Genomic DNA, 20,073 nt, shown 5'->3' on the forward strand with positions numbered 1-20,073 from the left:
CAATGATGGGAGAAAGGGGGGAAAACAATGCCTGTGAGGTTTTCCCATTCCCACCCCGTTATCAGTCAGTTCTAAGAAATAAATTACGCACCTGTAAACAGCCCAGCAACAGGCTATGTATGCTGTACAGACACACACATGCAGCTACTCCACACAACTGTACATGAACTTCAGACAGACTAAAAGGTGAAATAGGGAGCCGGATGTCACTGTGATGGATTGCACTTGAGAGCTCTTTGAAGCACACACGTGCACGTTTGAATCCTGCTGATCCCTGCCAGGACTCCTGAGCACCAGTTCCTAACTGCTCCACAAACAAAGCAGCATTAATCTCCTTAATATCCTTTAAAAAATACCAAACCCAATCCTCTTTCAAACAAATATTCCCTCCAGACCTAAGGGAGAAGGTGCTGTAGCAGAGCAGCACGGTGATGCTCGCTGAAGTCACATGAAGTGTTAAATGAGGTGATCTGCTGGAAGCTTATTGCCTTCGAAACATTGCATCACCCACCACATCCGGAGGATGGAGGAGAATTACCCCTGGCCAGCGGAAAGGGAAATTGCCTGCTGCAGTCTGACTGCCATTTTAACCTGAAAGAAGGCTTTCAGTGGGGTGTCTTAGGAAGTAGATTGAGCAAAACGGGTTTTTAGGATAAGTCTTAAATACTTAATCATGATAACTTGCTGCACTGAATTTATCTCCTAAGCTGCCTAAAGTAAATTCCTCAGATCTGTCTGAATCATTTTGAGCTGATAATGCAGCATTCAAGTAGGAAAGCTGTTGCCCAGTGAAGGGATTTTCTCATTAGAATTTCAGCTGATTATTCACCAGCAAGTTGGTCTTTTGGGAGCACACCCTGGCAGCTCCCTTGAAAAAGTTTCATAAACACTCAGTCTGCTAAGGAAGGAAATTGAAAGGTAAAAATTAAGGCTAGCCTTTACTTCTGATAGGTCAGTGACAGAACAAGCAGCCAAAACAAGATTTATCTCATCTTTCCTGTGCCCTGGTTCTTTTATTTCTACACAAGAGACCAGGAAATCCTTTTAGATCAGCCTGCTGTGATGGCTGGGGCTGCAGTCTCTGGTGCTGAGCCCAAGTTACCAAAAACGTGCTCTTGATCAGATGCTTGTAGCACTTAACGGTCTGAAGACCTGTTTTTCCATAGAATCACACTTGGGAGATGGAACCAGATAATCAAAGCTTTACTGAGACACTCCTAACTCCATTGAGATTATCGAAACTGAGAAGCTTAAACCTGTTTCTATCAAGGATTGCTCATTTCATTGCTCTTCTCCACTTTCAATGCAATTAGTTTTTCAGAGAGATCAGCAAGCAAGGGGAGAGGGTAGGTGAGAAACAGGGAAAACCAAGGGGGAGTTTTGCCAAGAGGAGGAGCAGAACTTTAAACCTACTCCCAATTCATGAACTGGTTTAGATGGAATAAACGCTGGAAGAGCCCATGCACGTCTTCCTCATTTAGCAACTGCACATGGAATGGCAGCAACCCCTTTCCACAGGCTATTATGTGATAGCAGCGGTGAGGAGGAGAGGAAGAAAAGCAGTGGTAATAACAACAAAACATCCTGACACAGTGTTTTAAATGAGCTGTAAATAAGGCCAGCAGAATGCCATAAACCCTTGCCATACACAGTGCACTGGAGCTGTAATTTGTGCTATCTCTATTTTTTAAAGCTACATTGGTGTCTTGATGAAGTATTTTGTTTGGGCTGAGTAAATGGTAAATGGTGTATTTATTGATTTTTATCTCTCTTCACACCTCAAATGGTGCCTGTCTGCTCAAGGCCAGGTCACAGCGCACTTACTTATTCAGCAAACACCTACTCCATGGCTGAACCATAAGCTCTTTGGGGAAAAGACAGTATCTTTACTCAGCCTAAGGTACCAAGGGTTTCCTTTCCTCCCCTTCTTTTTCCAGACAGACCTGCAGAAAATTTTGTAAGAGGTTTTTTGCAAGTGCAGTCAATCTACTGCAAATATGAACCAAATCAAAGGCAATGCAAAAGAAAAAGTTCAACCCCTTACACCTGAAATTGTCAAAAAATAAGTCAGAAGCCTTGGAAGAGTGAGATCACAAACCAACACAACCTGCCCCTCTACTCTGCTCTTGTGAGACCCTACTTGGAGCACTGTGTGCAATTCTGGTGTCCTCGACATAAAAAGGACATAGAGCTGTTGGAGCAGGTCCAGAGGAGGCCATGAGGATGATCGGGGGCTGGAGCATCTCTCGTATGAAGACAGGATGAGAAAAGTTGGGCTGTTCAGCCTGGAGAAGAGAAGCTGCATAGAGCAGCTTCCAGTATCTGAAGGAGGCCTATAAGGATGCTGGAGAGGGACTCTCAGTTTAGGAAGTGCGAGTTATCTGAGGAGCAGCAGAGAGCCATCCCCATGGTGGAGTGGGCAAAACCACATGCTTCCAGCACCTGAGATCCCCATTTAGTTTCCCCTTCCTGGATACATGCAAGGGCAATGCCAGGCTGTACCCACCACAGCTAATGGTGCTGTGTTGGTGCTGCGCTGGCACAACGCTGCTCTTGAGGGCTGTTAGAGAGCATTCAGGAAATAGGAGGCTCTGCCCAAGAGAGCACAAAGTCTCATCTGCTAGAAAGAAAAAATCTTTTGGAGAAAGATGTGAAATTGCAGCAGCCAGAGTTGTGAAAAGCCTTGACAAAATATTTAACACGGAGAAAAAGAGAACGCTTGCCAATTGCTAAAGCCTTCCTAATTCAGGTTATTAGATGGTTACTGCCACTACTATTAAAAAGACACTATTTTCTGAGTGATCTATGCAAAGAAGGGCTGGAACACACCTACAGGTTTTCCATGTTCTTTTAGCTTTGCTAATAGAGAAAAAAATTTTCCTCTCCTATGAGATCCAATTGAATAACTATTCAATTTGGTTAACAAATAGGTAACGTGTGATTTTGTGCCATATCCAGTGAATATATGCCTAGGAAATTCAATAGATAAATCTCTAGATACTGTTTGAGCTTCATCGCACATATGTTGATGCAACCAGGTTTTTTTAATCTATCATGAAGAAACTGTTAGAGAATGAGGATGAAGTTGCAAAAAAACCTGAAAGGAATTAGCTTTCCACTGAGCTCCACAAGACAATAGTATCATCTGAGTAATTCTACTACAATTTACTTACTAGAATGAAAAATAACAATAGCTATTCTGGTTGAAATAACCTCTTTTCTCATAGCAGAGACCCATTAAAAGGTCAACATCTACTGTCAAACCTCATGATTAGGCTCATTAAAACTGTCCTATTGAATTTGCTTTCAAATGAGAGTTATTTTTGTTCATGTTCTTACATGCAACTTGAATATCCAAAATATGAACATTGGATTTTTCCCCATCCTAAGCCCCCTCAGGTCTTTTTTTTTGCATTATTTAGGTGAATGATTCTAGCAAAAATGTTTTTGCCTTTCTATTGGAAGTTTTACATTTTTCACAGGAAAGCATTGCAATAAGATCTCTATTAATATAATGGTTTCTAGGTAGCAAGGAAAAAAAAAAACCACCAAGCCCACAGCTTCTCTACTGAAAAACCTGGCAGATGTTTGCTTTCTACCCGTAACTGTAATGCCTCTATAAAAAGGAGCATTCCAGTCTTACAAGCGTTAAAATGGAAAATAAATAGAAGTGGTGAATATGGCACACCAAAGATTACATGCGAGGGACCAGAAATTCAAATCCCCTCTCAGAAGGGACATTGCAGGGGTAATGAGAAGATGCAGAAGCTTTTCAATCTCCAAAATCAGTCCCTCATGGAACATCATTGAGGCAGACAAACCGAACGGGGCAGCATGGGCGGAAAGGATTATTTAATGAGTATCGGCTGCTGCGAGACACCTACAGACACCCCAGCCTGCAGGCTTGTGAAGGAAAGTGCCAGAAGCCATTCCCATTTGCAATAAACTAATTATGTATCAGGGATTTTCTTCTTGTTTAGACAAACCACACTGTTTTATTTACAGTTCTTTGCACGTTTACAGCCTCGTGGAGGTGGGAAAGGGTGCATGGATTTCCTGGATGGCAGCCGTGGTGCCATGAGATGCTGGAGAGTACTGGGTAGTGCCCACCTTATCAGAGGGTCTTAAACATAGCAAATACCAGACTCACCTCATGGGTTTTTGGTAGTGGATTAGAGCAAGTGGTCCAACACCATCCTCCCGAGGTGATATTTTAAAATGAGATTAAATACTGCACACAGAGGGCTGGGGGTGCACAGGCTTTTGCCATCCTGTAAGAGCATGCCTGGTGCATCCTGGCAGCAGTTGCCACATGGCATGGGACAGGTTGTGGGGACCATGGGGGCTCCCTCCCTCCAGGGAAGGACAGGAGAGCAAAGACAGAAGACATGGTTGATAAACATCTAAGCAAACCTGACCAATTATTGTATAGCTATCTGCCTTGCTGAGAATAAGAGACCAGCTGGGTCCAGGCTGCACATACATGCACTCATACCTTCTCCAGGCTTGTAGCCTGCAGGGTACCTTTTTTTCCTCCCCTCTTTTGTAGCATAGCCAGCACTTGTTTCCACAATCCCAACCCAGGGCTGGAGAAGAAACAAGGTTGGAGAGGAAAGGCGAAGTGGATTCTACTCAATTGTGAAAAGCTTGGAGTAATTTGCACTGTCGTAATTCCAGCAGTGGAGATAGCCAGCCAGAAATATACATTTAATATTTCATTTTTTTCTGCCTTTTTTTCCCCCCCAAGACATTTTTCGCTCAGTGGGAGAGAGCGCTAACAATGACTTCAATTGCAGAATGAAGTTTAAAGCCCAGATCTTTCCAATTCAGCTTATTCCTTTAAGCTATTCCAATCCCCTTTATGTTCTTTCTGCATACACACATCTGTCTTCTTCAAAGCCTTAACCATCTCTGACATACCTGACCTTTCCATCCAAGCGCAATGGTTAGATGCAAAGAAAAAGCCCTTTACCTACAGCAAGTAACTCTTTGTTTTGCCAGTCCCACGCCTGAAAATTTTGCTGCTGCAGGAAGTAAAACAGTGAGCAACCTTTCCTTCTCTTTTGAAAATGGGAACTGTCATCTCTTCGAGAGAAATAACAGCTTATCTTTATTCTGTCAGACATGACTTAGTTATTAGAGTCATCTAAGAAAATGCTACGAGAAGAATTAGGACAGTTGTTGCAGAAATGTCAAGAGTTCAGAAATTAATTTGACAAGATCTGGGAGATCTCAGATGTTAAACTTGCTGTGACAGTTGTTTTGTAAATACTGGAAATGGATTAAAATCAAGAATCAGACAAAACTAGTTTCCATATTCAATTAATAGATGTTACACCCATTCAACAGCCATTACTCTGATTAGACCCATTCAATACATGCCAGTAAATGTAATTTAATGTATTCATGCACATGGAGTTTATCCATTTTTTGACTAAAATACCTGATAAACTTACTCTTTTTGATAATACTACTGTATTTTTGGCTGGAGTTTATATAAACATCCCTCTCCTCCACTTAGTGAATGAGATCATACATTGCTATATGATAGAGCACATGCAGTTCTGTTTTTGAAGGTTTTAGAATAATTTCTATAGATGAACAGAATTTAGGCTAAGAGGAATTATGGCTAATAGATTCTGACATCAACAGGCTATAATGCAGACTGGCTTTGCACTCAAGTAATATTTGCATCGAGCCCATACCACATAGCTGTGCTAAACCAGATCAATTCATCATTTAAAGAAGCCACTACACCCATTAGTAAATTGTTTCAATAGTTAATTATTAGCAGTATAAAAAGGATGTGATTATCCCCAGCCTGGGTCTCCAGGGGCACTGTCAGCACATGGATTATACTACTGCAACTGCCTTCCAAAGCCATCAGCTTAATGAAACATGAGAAACACTTTAGAAACCAAAGATGTTTGCTCTGGTTAGCCAACAGCTGGATATTGGACCTGTCAGTCTAGGCTTAGACAGAGGATAAACAGGACTCAGACATGAAACATGGCACTGCTGCTGCACACCCAGGCAGCCCACATGGCCACCACCATGTGGTGGTAGCTGTGGAGGAGATGGCACAAGCCCTCCCTCATTTGCCTCTTGTTCCCCAGCATTACTCTGCCACAAGGTCAGTCTTGGTTGAGAAAGGGGAAGCTGCGCATCCCCAGGGATCAGAGCCAGTTGGCATGTGGTTGCTAAGCAAGTTCATCAATACCAATTAATCCTGGAGGCGACATCTGCACGTGAGCATGGCCAGGAGGTGAACATTCTGCAGCTGGAGGACATGATTAATAACCACAGCTTTAGCAGCTAAGGTGGCCGGTGCTTCCATCAGCTGCAAATGGCAGTGGAAAGTCACCAAGCCAGCTCATTGCTGCCAGAGACAGACCTGCACAGTCATCTTCAGTGGGGGCAGATGAGCTACATTTAAGGAATGCTGCTCAGTACACAAAGTGGTTTTGTTTGAGAAAACAAAAAAATATCATAAATCAGTTGTTTCCAGTATTTGCTGCAATTCCTCTAACTGATCATTTGTCTTAGTGCTGGGGTTAGCCGGGAAGAGGAGCATTTGCCATTAAAACTTTTGAAGAAACTCCAATAATTTAATTAAATTCCCTCCCCAAATTGTTTTCTGATGCAAAGACATGAAAAATTATGAGTTGAATTTCCAGTTCATTTTGTTCTTTGATAGTTAAACAATGCATGTTTTTCAACTGGCATTTTGTCTTTCTGCACCCTCAGTTGTTCCCACCACCATCTTCTTCCATCTCTTATCCAGGTAAGCTTCATGTTCAGGTTGCTTGGCAGAAAACTGAGGGTAGTTACTCTGCAGGTCCTCTGGGGCCAGCAGTCACCTCTGCTCAGGTGGCCAAAGGGGAAATGTGCATCTCTGCAGTAGCATCCCAACAGAGAAGTGATACGCCACAACCTCCATCACAGAAAATCAAGGAGCCTTACCCTGCACGTTCATGCTGAGGGGGCAGGACCAACATCTGTAACTAAGGCGAAGGCCAGTAAAATGATCTGACTAAGAAGAGAATATAGAAGGAAGAAAAAAGACAATTACTTTTTTTTTTACCTTAGTGTGATTGGTTCTTTTGTAAAGGTTTTTCCCGACGATTTAGAAAAGGAAAACCCAAATCCCCTACCAGCGTGATTTGTTCTGGAGGCAGGATAGGACAACATCAAATCCCACAAGCAATTTGCAGTGCTGTCTTACAAAGCACAGCCTGGCAATCTTAGCTCTCCGCCTCACTTAAAACAGCATCTCTGTTCCTGGATAACCCCCAAACCCATAGCGATTAATGAATAAGAAAACAACGAGTTGTTGTTTTACTTCCCATTCCCAACACTCAGTCTGCATTAGGCTCCATCATTTCACAACTCGCTTGATCTAACACAATGTGGCAGAATGTACCCTGATCCAGAAGTGAACCCTGATGCAATGCAGAATGGATGCCTTGGACTGAAACTGCTCCTTCATTGCCTTTCCTACCTTTGATCCACATTTTCTGATTGTGACAGGCTGTTAAATAAATATCAGTGACAAGGCTTGGTATGCGTTTGTTTTTCTGCAGCTTGCTTTCTTTTTGTTCAGCTCTCCAAGCTGAGTGCCTTGTTGACAAATATACAAACCCCATTACCGATTAATGATTTTAGCCTGGTGTCCTCTCCTCTCTTTACTCCCCAGTGCCAGTTCTACACATTAGCCTGGGTAACATTCAAAGATAATTGTGTTTTGTTTATTTGTGTGGGGGAGTAACAGCAACCAGACAGGCAAATCCCAGTCCTTACCAAAGCTGCAATTCTGCTTTCAAATGTAGCCTACTCCGAGGGAAGCTGGAGAAGCACACGCTGCATTTGCTCAAGGTGAAACCTCACTTTTCTTCTTTCACTCTTAATTTCTTTCTTCTTACAAGAAAAGGACATATGTCTCAGCACTCAGGGCTTTTGCAGGCTTTGCAGATCTAGGGGCAGGAGTTCTGCTTTTCAAAGCCCATCCTTGTTGCATGCTGCAATTACTTGAAAACGAGAACTCATTCTTGGTAATATATGTCAGCCCCAGCACATGTATGTGGTCAGGATCACACGTATTTTTGCACAGAGACTTATTTGAGTGTTTGAAGAAACATTTCTTGAACATATTCAAAAGTGGTCATTGACTTTGGGTACCTCAGTTTCCAACACAGCTGAAGAAGAGTAATGTTTGAAGATTGGGTGCTTGGGACCCTTGCAAGCAGGAAACCCAGAAATCCTATACCCATAGGATAAGTTAACTCCCTGCTAGTTCTCTGTGGAAGAAAACTGATTTGATTAACACTAAGTGCAGGCAGAGGTAGCACAGCTTGAACACGTTAACATGGCTGCAAAAGGGAGTGAGCAACGGGTAAGCTTAATTCAGCCTCTTTTCTGCTTCCAGAGATGTAAAGTCTTGCTGAACAGCCGTGACCATGCAGCATGTTAACCGAGGAGACACGAGACACAGTTGGCAAAACACATTAGCATCTTCCGCTCTGATAATTAGTTTAGTGAAAAATTATTGCATTATCTGTTCAGTTTCACTAGAGACCAATTGCAGTCTTAAAGAAAAAGGAAAGCTCACATTAGGTGCTTTTAATAAGACAATAAACTCTATACCATTTCCAAACAAGATTTAAAACCCATTCAGCATGTGAGTAATTAGCACAAGTCAGGTTGGAGGCCAAATGCATTATTTAGTAATGGAATTAAATTTGCTTTGAAAGAAAGAAGCCCATTAAAATCCACAAAAATGCCTGAGTGTCCAGGCAAGGTATTTAAGCCATACTGCAGCAGAACCTGTTGTAGCATGGTAACAATGCACTGGGATGCAGTTCAGATTTTAGCAAACAGGTACCCTATCTTGTGGTCAATGATGGAGATTTTACATCAGCTATGCAGGGAGAAATAATCCTACCAGAGCCATATTGCACAGCAGGTGTTCATCTCGCAGATGGGTTGAAATCAATTATCAGCACTGACTGCTGTGCCATTGGGCAAGAAGTCTGAGATCCTCCAAATTACCCTCAGGTTGTCCATATTTGCATCCCAAAGAGCAACTGGAGATAGTTTTCCAGGTACAGAAAGCCCTTCCCGTCTTTTTTATTTCCAGGAACATGAGACAAAGCTGTATTTTCTTACATACTGCATTTTTAATTTCTTCTTGTAACATGGGCAAATATACTGATTAGTACAAAGGATTCAGCAGGAATAGACTATGCTTAGCAACCTCCAGCAAAACGAGCAGAATGCGCTTGACAAAACTTGTGCTCTATAATGAAATTCCTACAAAGCATTTGGTACTTAAAAAACTAGGACAAATTATGCTGTAAGAAGTCGAATATGTAAACGTGGCAAGGAGCTTCATTTTAAATTCTGGCTTCAGAGGGGTTACTTCCAGTTGACAGCAGTGTAAATGAGACCAGAATAAGACCTATGCCAGCCAGCAGGAAGGCAAAGCAGGTTTTGTATAAGGAAACATAGAAACATCCCTTAAACAGGTCCATGCGTAGGGCATTCTGAGAAAGGAGGTGGATTGTTTGCATGTCTGCCATGAGTACATTCAGACCATCTCTTATATGGCAGCTTAAGAAGCAACAACAATTTTTGGAGCCAGACTACCAGCTCAAACATGCTAGTGACTTGCCAGCTCATCCCTGTGGTAATTCCACAAGCCCAGCGATGCATGTACCACACATCCACAGTACTAACAGGACCGTGATAATTTCCATAATAGTCAGCCAGCAGTGACTAATGGAAAACAAGAAAGAGAATAGAAGCAAGAAATATGGCAGCTCCCTTGACCCAGAGACTGGTGACTCTGGGAAGAAGAAAGAATGGCTGCTGATCTCTGGTGTAAGAGTATGAAGTTTCTGAGCCTTGGTGCAGACCCCTGTGACTTCTCCCATAAACTTACCTCTCCAGGTACCTTCTTGAGGCTCACATTTTCATTGCAAATCAGCAGCAGAACTGGGCATTAGTAGAGGTGCCTAGCTCTACCCAACAGGGCTTACACATAAGCACTTGCTGCAGGGTGATTTGTGCTTCCAGAATATGGTCATATTCCTGCCTCGCTGGGGTAGCTCTTTACTTTCAGAACTGATTTCCCTGATGAAACAGGGATATCCACATCTTGCTTTTCTTCCCATTGGCTTTCCATCCCTGCAGAGAGCAGGGGAGTGGACTGGGTGTTACCTAGAGCAGAGCAGAGCTACACACCTTGATCCCAGAGGGACTGCTGCCTCCACAAAACACACACAAAATACCAAATGACTCTGGCCTGATACATAATTCAAGCAGCCCAAACAGCTCAGGCTGTCAGTGTCTTCACTTGCAGCCTACAGTCAATCTTACTTACTCCTCATTCACTTATGCCAATGGATAACCCAGCATTGCCTGGGACACCGCTCATTGCAACTCCTGCCAGACCAAAACCATGGGCAGGGCTGCAGAAACAGGCTTGTGTGTGCATTGCCAGCCCAGCCCAGCACAAGCAGCTTTTGCTCTAAGTTCACAGCTACACCCAGACACGTGGATCTCTCATTGCAAGGTCTGAATAAAGCTTAAGCACAAAACAGCCTGACAGTCCTGGAAAGAGTCAGCGATCTAAGGAAAATGGGTTTCTAGGTGATGTAGAGCTCTCACAGTTTCACTCTGAAGCTGCTGAGCCTCTTAACATCTTCAAAACCTATTTTCTCCTCTGGTGTGGCTGTGTTTCAAAAGGTGGCCGTTTCCTGGATGGCAGCTTTGAAAGGTTTAAGACTCCAAGAAAGCCGTAACATTAGCAAAGGTCCTGCCACAACCGCTTGTAAAATCAGGAGATTGAGCTTTCATTAGTGCATTCATCCTTTTAGCTGCTTGCCCTTGTTTCTGAGCTGGCCACTGCAGGGAGAAGCCATCCTACCAGTGATGCTGAACTCCATGGACAGCTTTTGTGCTCCAGATTTTCCATTTTGACCCTTCAGACAACTTCTCCAAAGGCAACATCATCTCAGGGACCTTCTACTGATAATGTCAAGCTGGCAGCAGCTGGACAAGGCAATGCATGGTAAGACGGGGAGGTCAACACATCCCAGCCAGCACTTCTTTGGCACAAGTCAAAGCCTCATCTTCCATCCATCCCCTGTCTCCCTTCTATTCCTGGGAAAAGCTCAGAGATCTGCCCAAGTTGGGGTGGCAAAGCCTCAAGCTTTGGACTAGAAGTCATTCATTATGGCCTTAAAAGCATTCCACCATCTTAAGAGTCAGCCTGGCTTTTCTAGCAGCTAACCTTTTAACAAGGGCCTTGGAAATGTGACAAAAGCACCGCGTGGCCTGAAAAGCAGCTTTGCATCAAGAACTCACGCACCAAACAAGAGCCCTTTTCCTGGCAGTTGTAATGAGTTCAGCCACTGCATAGCTAATGACTGTCACACACTGAAACCCAACCAGAATACTTGGCTGGGGAGAAAATGAGGCATTTCCATCATCATCTTTACTAAAACAGAGACCTGTGAAGGATTGCTTGCATATTATTGCAAACTTCAATGGAAATGGGCCATTACTTGCCTCGTTAGTATTTGAAGTGCGTTTGAATGCACTATGGCAAAAATACATTGCTTGGAAACAATTTCAGGTAGAAGGAAAAAACCCCACAAAACAAATTTCCTTGAATAATGAACACACACTACACTAAACCATCCTGAGATTCAGCCCAATAACAACAAAGACAAAAAATCGTGGTGTTCTACTTATTTATAAGGCAAAATTATCTATTCATTTAGGAAAAAGTAATCATGCTCAGTTAGACACACCAGACAAGCATATGAAAAGAAAACTGGCTTTGAAGCTGCTCCTGATGGCAAGCCTAGACAGCTCGAGAAGAAAACTCTGCAAGCCAGGCTTTTTTATTATATTTTAAAGCATACATTAGGAAGTCTATTAAAGAAGTGGTGTGAATTGCCAATTTTTTGTTGCATAACATTTTTGAATCTTTAAGAGAACATTAATGCAATACAGCTCATTTTGCCAGTACCCACGCACCTCAGTTGAAAACAATTCCCAGCTAAAGGTGTTCCTTATAAATTGGATATGAGCAGGGAGCTGAGTAGAAGATACACCCCTACGGCTGTGCTGTTCATCTCTAGATGGAGCATGGCCCACCAGTTTTCCAAAGATTCAGGGTAGGAAAGTTATCTTTCATCTGCAAGTTTTGAACTACCAGTAACTAGTCTAACGTGGGCAGGGAACACTTGTTATTTACCTCTACAATGTAAAGTCTGAGGAGACTTTGCTGAAGCGAGGGAATTAGTTTCTTGGGACATCAATTTTTTACCATCTTTTCTTGTTAAAGCTACTATTAATGGGTGATGAGAAACATCAAGCTATAGCCTAATGGTTAGGTGAAAACTGAAAAGCCCCTCTTTAACATAAGCTTTGCTGCAGTAGAAGATGGATAGGGGAATTAGCAGCATGGTTTATCCCCTCAGGAGTTTACCACCTGATTACAATATTCTCTAGTTGGAGGTTGGAGGAGCTCATTAGTATTTTTAATCAAAGTATTCCTCACCAGGACCATTATTATTTTCACTGGACCATCTCCCTCACACTGCTCCTGCTTAGGGGGCAACACCTTTGATTTTCATCCACACCTCTCATTTTCACCCGCACATGTATATGTATCAGAAGAGCTTTTATTTGTGAAGACAGGAACATTAAAAATAGCTCTCAAAGCTGACAGATAGCAGCTTTCATTTCACTTAAAGCCCTTCACATCAACAAACCCTCTTCCTTCCCATTGGGCCCAATACGGAGTCCAGCACAGAGAGGTCCTCAGCTGCCCAAACAAGCCTGGACCTTGAAGCAGCTGAGACCACAAGACACAGGGTTCGTTACCCTGCTTAAATGCCTCATTTTCTAGGCAGAAAGCTCTTCTGTGGAGGTTCAACCCACAGTCCCGGCAGGTTCTACAGCACCACTGGGCACAGCAAGAGACCTCTGCTGATGCCTACCTGAGAAAATCAGGTTTCAGACTGAAGTAGCTTTCAGTTGAAACACTGCAGTGAGTAAGCACAGAACAACTCTTACCTCTTACTCTTGCCTTCTTCCACCTAGCAAGGCTGGGCTGCTGCAGCTCTTCAGTTCTGACCAGAACTGAAACCCTTCACAGGAGCCTCATTGATCACTGCAGACCTTTTGTAGCCCCACAACCTCCCACCTCTCTAGCACACATTAAAGGGGTCAAAACTCACTGGAGCCTGCAAACAAACCCAGCTGTCCATGGCAAGCAGGCAGCAATCCAGGGACCAGAAGAGGTGAGGCCAGCCCCGAGTAGGCATGAGCTCAGAGCTGGGAGGACACAGCAGGCTGAGGCACCCACCTGTGCTGCCTTTGCTTTGCCTTTTCTCACTAATGAGACCCACTGCTGCAGGTGCCCCGGGCAGAGCCTGCAGCAGCCTATGGGGACAAAACTCTCCATGGGGAAATGGTATCTTCTCTTTTTCTGCACTGGGAAAAATTGCTGTCCTGCACAGATGCATTGCAAAAAAACCTAAACCCCCAAAAAGCAGTTTTCTTCTGCCTGCATTAGAATGCTGCCTTTTGCATGGACCGTGTAAGGGTCATCACTCTGTTCTCACATGTGTAGTAGGTGATGGCTATATGAGCATCTTACAAAAAAAAAAAAAAAAAAAAAAAGGGCAGTACTGAGAAAAACATCTTAAATTGAAAGGGTTTATTATGTCCTGATTTGCCCAGTTCTTTGCTATGCCTGTAGCTTAAACACTAGAAGTTAACAAACAGAAATTTATATATATATATATTACAATAGAAATTCACAGACTTTAACAAACACAGGCCTGTTTCCGAGCTTAGCAAGCATATCTATGGGTAAAGTGCAGTTTTCCCAGCAGTGCCATAACAGATCCTGTGCCAAGCACCCGTAAACCCAAGAACTCATCCCTCACTGCAGGGCTCAGGGTGGATGCACCACTGCCATACCGTGCACCGGGAAATTAAACGCTTTTAAGCTTCTGAGTAATAGCACAGCTACTTGTGCCAGGCACTCAGAGCAACCTCGTCTGCCACCTTCTGTTCCTGCAGGGATATAACTTCCATGGAACGGTACATTCCCACTTTGCTTCGGGCAGGCCTGGGAGGTAGGGATCAGGGAGAGGAGTTTTTGCAATTTCTGGCAATTTGCAATTTCTGGCTCCCGCACGCCCCGCACTGGAGCCTGGGATGCAGCCACAGCACATAAACATGGTAAGCAGAAAAACACTTGCACTTCAAGGCTAATTTACAAACAGAAGAAGACAGATCAATGATGGGTGCCAGCACTGTGGCTTCTAGCACGAGGCATTTCCCCCAGGTACCTTTGACGGTGATAGGAATTTCCTTCCAGAGAAAGCCCAGGCTGGGTTTGCATTATAGCAATGCAAAATGACAGCTGCACATGGCTGCATAGCTAAAAACTCGATTGCCTTTAGCCATATTGATGAATCACAATATTTGCTTCATGATGGACTTGCTTAACCAGGCAGGAATAACCTCAGGTAACCAGGAAAGCTGTGTTACCTTTGCCACTGGGACATGAGCTGAAGCCCAGAGAGCTGCTCCACATGGCTCCATGTGCCTTCCCAGGAAGGCAAAAACCAAACTGGCATCTTCTCCATCCCCAGACTTGTGACTGAAGGGATAAATGAGAAAAATCAAGAACAATGACTGCTCAACAATGGCAGCAAATTGGGTTGACACTATCTATGCTTCTCAATTACTCTGTACAACTGCTAATCGAAATAGTTCCTTTTTGAGGCACAGTCAGCACAAATCTCAAAACCCGAGATAGTTTTTCTTTCTCTGCAAGCCATCTGTCATGCTAATGTATCTTATTGCTGAGAGTTGATGCTTGGTTTTTCTTCCTTTAGCACCATTACAAAGAGTGAGTGCTATGTCTCTCCCAAACCCAGCCCTCGGCTCCTCCATGGATGATGGTTTCTGTACAGAAAACAGCAGCATTCCCTGTAGGCCAAGATCCACGTGCTGCACAGGGGCTATTAATATTAAGGGAACTGGGTGCTATCCTGCACCAGGAGCCCGCACACCTCAGAATTGCTCTGAAGACTAGCTGCAAATAAGACACTCAACTGATGCTTCTCTTTCTTGGAGATTGATTTATCCTGATACCTATGACTGCACCTCAAAGTGCATTTAATGATTCATTCCCTTGAATAATGCAAGCAGATATTGAAGAGGTCTTCAGCTTCATGAGATAGGCTCTTTCAATAATAACAACCATTTTCATTTGTTTTCTTTTCAAAATAATAACTGAAAAACCCAGAGGGATTCTTGGTCTCGCGCATCCTTAGCTTCTAATGAATTGTTTGAGCGCTCTTCTTTCAGTGAGCCGCTAGTGGATGTGGGAGGATGCACTCATCTGCCCTTGAACATGATGGACATTTTCTGTTCCATCTTCCCTCTTCCAGCCTTTGTCAGGTAAGTGAATCAGGTCATTTCCCTTGATTCCCCCTGTCCCAGGCTGTCCACGTTTAAGCAGGAGCCACCCACCTTTAGCTGCCCAGTGTTCCAGCCTGGCTGATGCAAGGCAGCTTTTATTAGGACAATATTTACTGAGGGGTCAATTCTGTCCACACTGAGGCATTCAATTCTTATCAGCAAAAATCCATGTGTGATGTGTAGCTGTATCCCCGAGGTAGTTGCAGAGACCATGCAAATCACATTTCAGCTGTCAGAAATCACACCAAAGAGGTTTTTATTGACACATCTCTTTTGCCAGATTAAAAATTGCTCCATTACTAGATGATAAAGTGCTTGTCCTGGAGCTATGGACCTAGAGAAGGGTAGGATATTCCTCATGGCAGGCTCTTTCTCCTTCGGGGCTCCCATTCTGCTTTCCCATATCCAACAGTGTAAACATTGAGTATCCTCAATGTCTAAGCAAATGCAGGAGTGTGACACCTTCTTCTTGAATGTCACAAAAGCAGCATTTCTCCAGAGCAGACAGTCCGGGTACACTGAAGCCTTCAGGAATCGCATGTGACAGCATCTGCAACTGGAGCCTGACATCAGTGTGTCAGCCTGGGTTTGCTGCCAGACTCAGTACTCAGAGTCACAGAGGGGTGGAAAACACAGTACAAAATCCATTATTCAGCCCCAAGATGCCCTCCACAGTGTGGGGGGCAGAGGGAAGATCTGCTAGAGTTGGTGAGACCACGCATTCAGTGGGTTATCAGGCTTTCAGGAAAGCTTTTGCTTGTGTATTTGCTGCTATGTTTTTGCTGCTGCTTTCCAGAAAGTTTTGATTCCTCTTTTCTGCCACTGCCAGCACAGCACTGGTGCTGTCCCCTTCCCTCCTGCTCCTCTATGCTGGTTTAAATGGCTCCTTTGCTTCTGCAGTTCCTGCTTCCTTTTTTCACACTCTTGTTTGGCTTTATCTGCTCAGAGGTTGGAAGGGACCTGAAAGCTCATCCAGTTCCAACCCCCTGCCATGGGCAGGGACACCATCCACTAGACCAGGTTGCTCCAAGCCCCATCCAACCTGGCCTTGAGAACCTACAGATGGGCATCATGCCAACACCATCAGTGATCCAACCTTCACTCGGACTTTGCATTCTCACTTATGTTAATTCCTTTCAGTTCTCAAACAGTATTTTCCACGCAGGTATTTTAAGTTGAGCCTACCCCAGTCTTTGATGATTTTTCTTAATTTTAAAAATATTTTTGCTCTGGCAAAATCCTAATAGTTTATGGAGTTACATCAGAGTGAGGATTCTGAGCTCTGCTTTTACTGTTTGGAAAAGAAAAACACTTTCTGCAGGAGAAGCACAGTTTCTAGAGGACAGCATTACCTCTGCCCTCTAGATGCTTTCTAGAGGAGCATCGCTCCTCTCCAGGAGGAGTTTCAGCTGCTTTTTCAATCGCCTCAGTTCACAGGAACTAACAGCTGGGCTCGGTGTCACTGAGGAACCTTTACAGCATCACTGGAGATGGGAAAAGCAGTTCTCGGGATTTACTCCCCCCCTTTCCAGGCTGCTGTTTCACCGGAGGAGCAGGAGAGGGCGTGCGCAGCCAGCGGCGGGGCCGGACCCCAAGGACTCCCTTTCTCCTAAGGAGGCGAGGAAGGTTAGAAAGTCTCTGTAACAGCATTTCAGCATCCCAAAGATGAGCAGTTCAGGGTGGAAACTGTTCCACATCTTCGATCCGCAATATTTTTAACTCAAAACCCCCAAACCACACCCCTTCTCCCCCAAAATAACCCACCCAAACAAAAAACCCCAAACCCACCAAACCAAACAGAAAACAAGCACATCACCCCACCCCAACAAACAGATGAAAGTGTTTATAAACCCACATTTCAAATCCTCTGGTTTTCAGCTTTTCAGTCTCTGGGATTAACAACGAACTTTACAACCTGTTGTATTTTTCATGAAGGACGAATGGGTGGGAATTCTCCTGTGGCTGTTATTTAATATATATTGTTATTCTCAATGGCCGCCTGGACCAAATGCAAGCGCTGGTGCTGGAAATGTCGTTCACACTGGTGCCAGGCTCGCTCAGACTGCTGCCTGGAGATGAGCCTTTTCCTTCTTGTCCCACCTCTGAGTTGGGCACTTGGCATCCAGGTACCCCAGTGCAGTTTGCAAGGGAAAAAACAAATGTAATAAATTTTTGGTGCTGAAAACCTGCATAACCTGGGCAGGGAGCACAGGGGTCATGCTGAGACCCTGCTTTGTCTGTGGAGCCCACCTGCTGGCAAGCCCACAGGCAGTGGGATACATTGGGCAGGGGCAGGCACGAGAACATGTGCCGTGAAACCAGAGGAAAGGCTGGTTTTATTCCAGTTTTCACTGTAGCTCTTGCACAGAATGTGTCTGGAGAAAGAAATCCTTTAGGGTGTTAAGGGAGGGAAGCCCCAGTGGCTGTTCAGCAATGCTGGGTGCTGTCACAGAGCCCCATTATAACACCACTACAGATGATTCAGTGGCTGCTATTCATCACCATTTGGAGCTGCTGAGCTCCTGCAGCTGTGGATGTGAGCACACACAGAGCCACCACTGTGGAACTGATCTCCTTGCTGTAGTTACTGGCTAGTCTTAAATATTTCAATCCAAGCGGCTTCCCTCAGCCTTGTTATTGAAGGTCCCTCATGTCCTTCCAGATGAGCACTTGAGGCTTGCGCAGATCTGATGCTGGCTGTCAGGAGTGTGACCTGCTGCCGAGGCGGTCTGGGGGCTGGGGAGCTCTCTGCTTCCATTTGGATCATGAATATTTGATGCAACGAGCACTGCAGCTGGGATGCCGCAGAAGCCACTGATCTTCCCAAGCCTGCTGCCAAGCCTCACTGTGTGCCCAGGACATGGTGAGCAGCCTAAGAGCCTTAACGCCAGCACTGGTGCAGCGCCAAAGCTGCGACCAGGAGCTTCTCTTTAACAGTTGCAAGTTTGGTTGAATTTTGCCCTGTTCCAGCCTCCTCCAGGTCTTCTGTGAAGACCCCACTGTGAAGAGTCCTCTTGTGTCCACTGTCTTCTGTGCTGTGACCCATGGTCTCCCCAGCTTCTATCTGGTGTTTTAAATTGCTGGTACTTTGCCTCAATTTCATTATAAATTGGGAAATTTTTACTTCCATCGCTGAGGGAGTATGAAATAGGGACCACGCTTCCTAAGGGTTTCTTACCTTCCACACTTCCCATGGGTTACCCCGCTCATGGAAAGCCATTGCCCCTGGAGTGGGATATGCAGATGCGCTTCAACACATACGAGTGCTATCAGCAGACAGAGAGATGTGCCTGTTCCTTCAAACTCCTGGGGATGTATTTGGAGATGTAGAATGAAATTGCTTTAAATAAAATAGGCTGGAAGAGCTGGTGATGGAGAAAACCTCCTCAGGGAGAAGCCCACAATATCACAGGTTAGAGACCAGTCAGAAGGTCATAAAGGACCATAGGGTTGGCCGATGGAAACATGAGTTGGATTAATGGCCTCACCTTCAAACATCCCATTCTGAAAGTCTCTCAAACTGACTAGGACAGTGAAAGACAAAGATACACATCATTTATGTGCCAATCTTTTAATTGATTTGCCTAAACAGGCCTTGGCCATTCCAAGTTTTAATTGTTACTCTGAGCTAAACGAAACCTAGTTTATTTTCAAGCATCTTTCTTGACATCTTAAAAACCCAATCAAACAAAACCCAAAGACCCTCAAGCAAACAGGACAGGTTGCCAGATCTATTTTCACAGTACTTTAAATTGCATTTTAATCTTCCTAACCTCTTGTTTCCTGTGCAGCTCCAGCACGGAGCAGGAAGACAGTTGCCCCTTGCTGGCTGGGAAAGGGTATTGTGCATGGAAAGGACAATTCTATCCCTAACACAACAAGAAATAACCAGCTGAACAAAGATCCCAGCTGAATGTCATCACCTGGAACAAGGATAGACCTGATCAAAGAGAGGAAATAGAGTTTCTTCCCACCCATTAACGACCCACCATTGCCTACAGAGGAGGTGCTGGTCAGAGCCCACCCTTGGTGCAGCTTGGATTGAGTTTGGTGCTGTGAAACCCTCCTTGCATGCTCCTCTTCAGGAGCTTCAGGGCATCACCTTCCCACCTTCCTTCTCAAAGAGAGGCCGGCTGGACCTAATCCCATTCCCCCCCTTATTACAAATGAAGCACCAGAAAAATAGGAAAATGTGGTAGAAAGCCCAATTTTTCCTAGCTGTTTTTTTTCCTTCTGTTTCAGGCTCCTCATTTTTTGGTGGTGCTGGTCCCTAAGGCATCCCTGACATCCCTCTTACCAGCAGTTTCTATAAGCAGCTCCAGTTTCTGTTGCAGTGGTAACACACAGCCCCACAGTGGGGAGGGAGCATCCTGCGAAGAGGAGCTCAATGCTCATCACCATGCAGTGCGAAGCAAACATTAAACCTCCAGAAAAACACATTATTAATGATCTGTATGCATACTAAAGGCAACACATTTCCTCCAAAGTTCCCAAAGTACCAACATGCCAATCAAGAATATAGTTTCTCTTTTATAAATAGGAAAACTGAGACAGCCA

This window comes from Strigops habroptila, chromosome 14, assembly GCF_004027225.2.
Source record: "Strigops habroptila isolate Jane chromosome 14, bStrHab1.2.pri, whole genome shotgun sequence".
Taxonomy (NCBI): Eukaryota; Metazoa; Chordata; class Aves; order Psittaciformes; family Psittacidae; genus Strigops; species Strigops habroptila.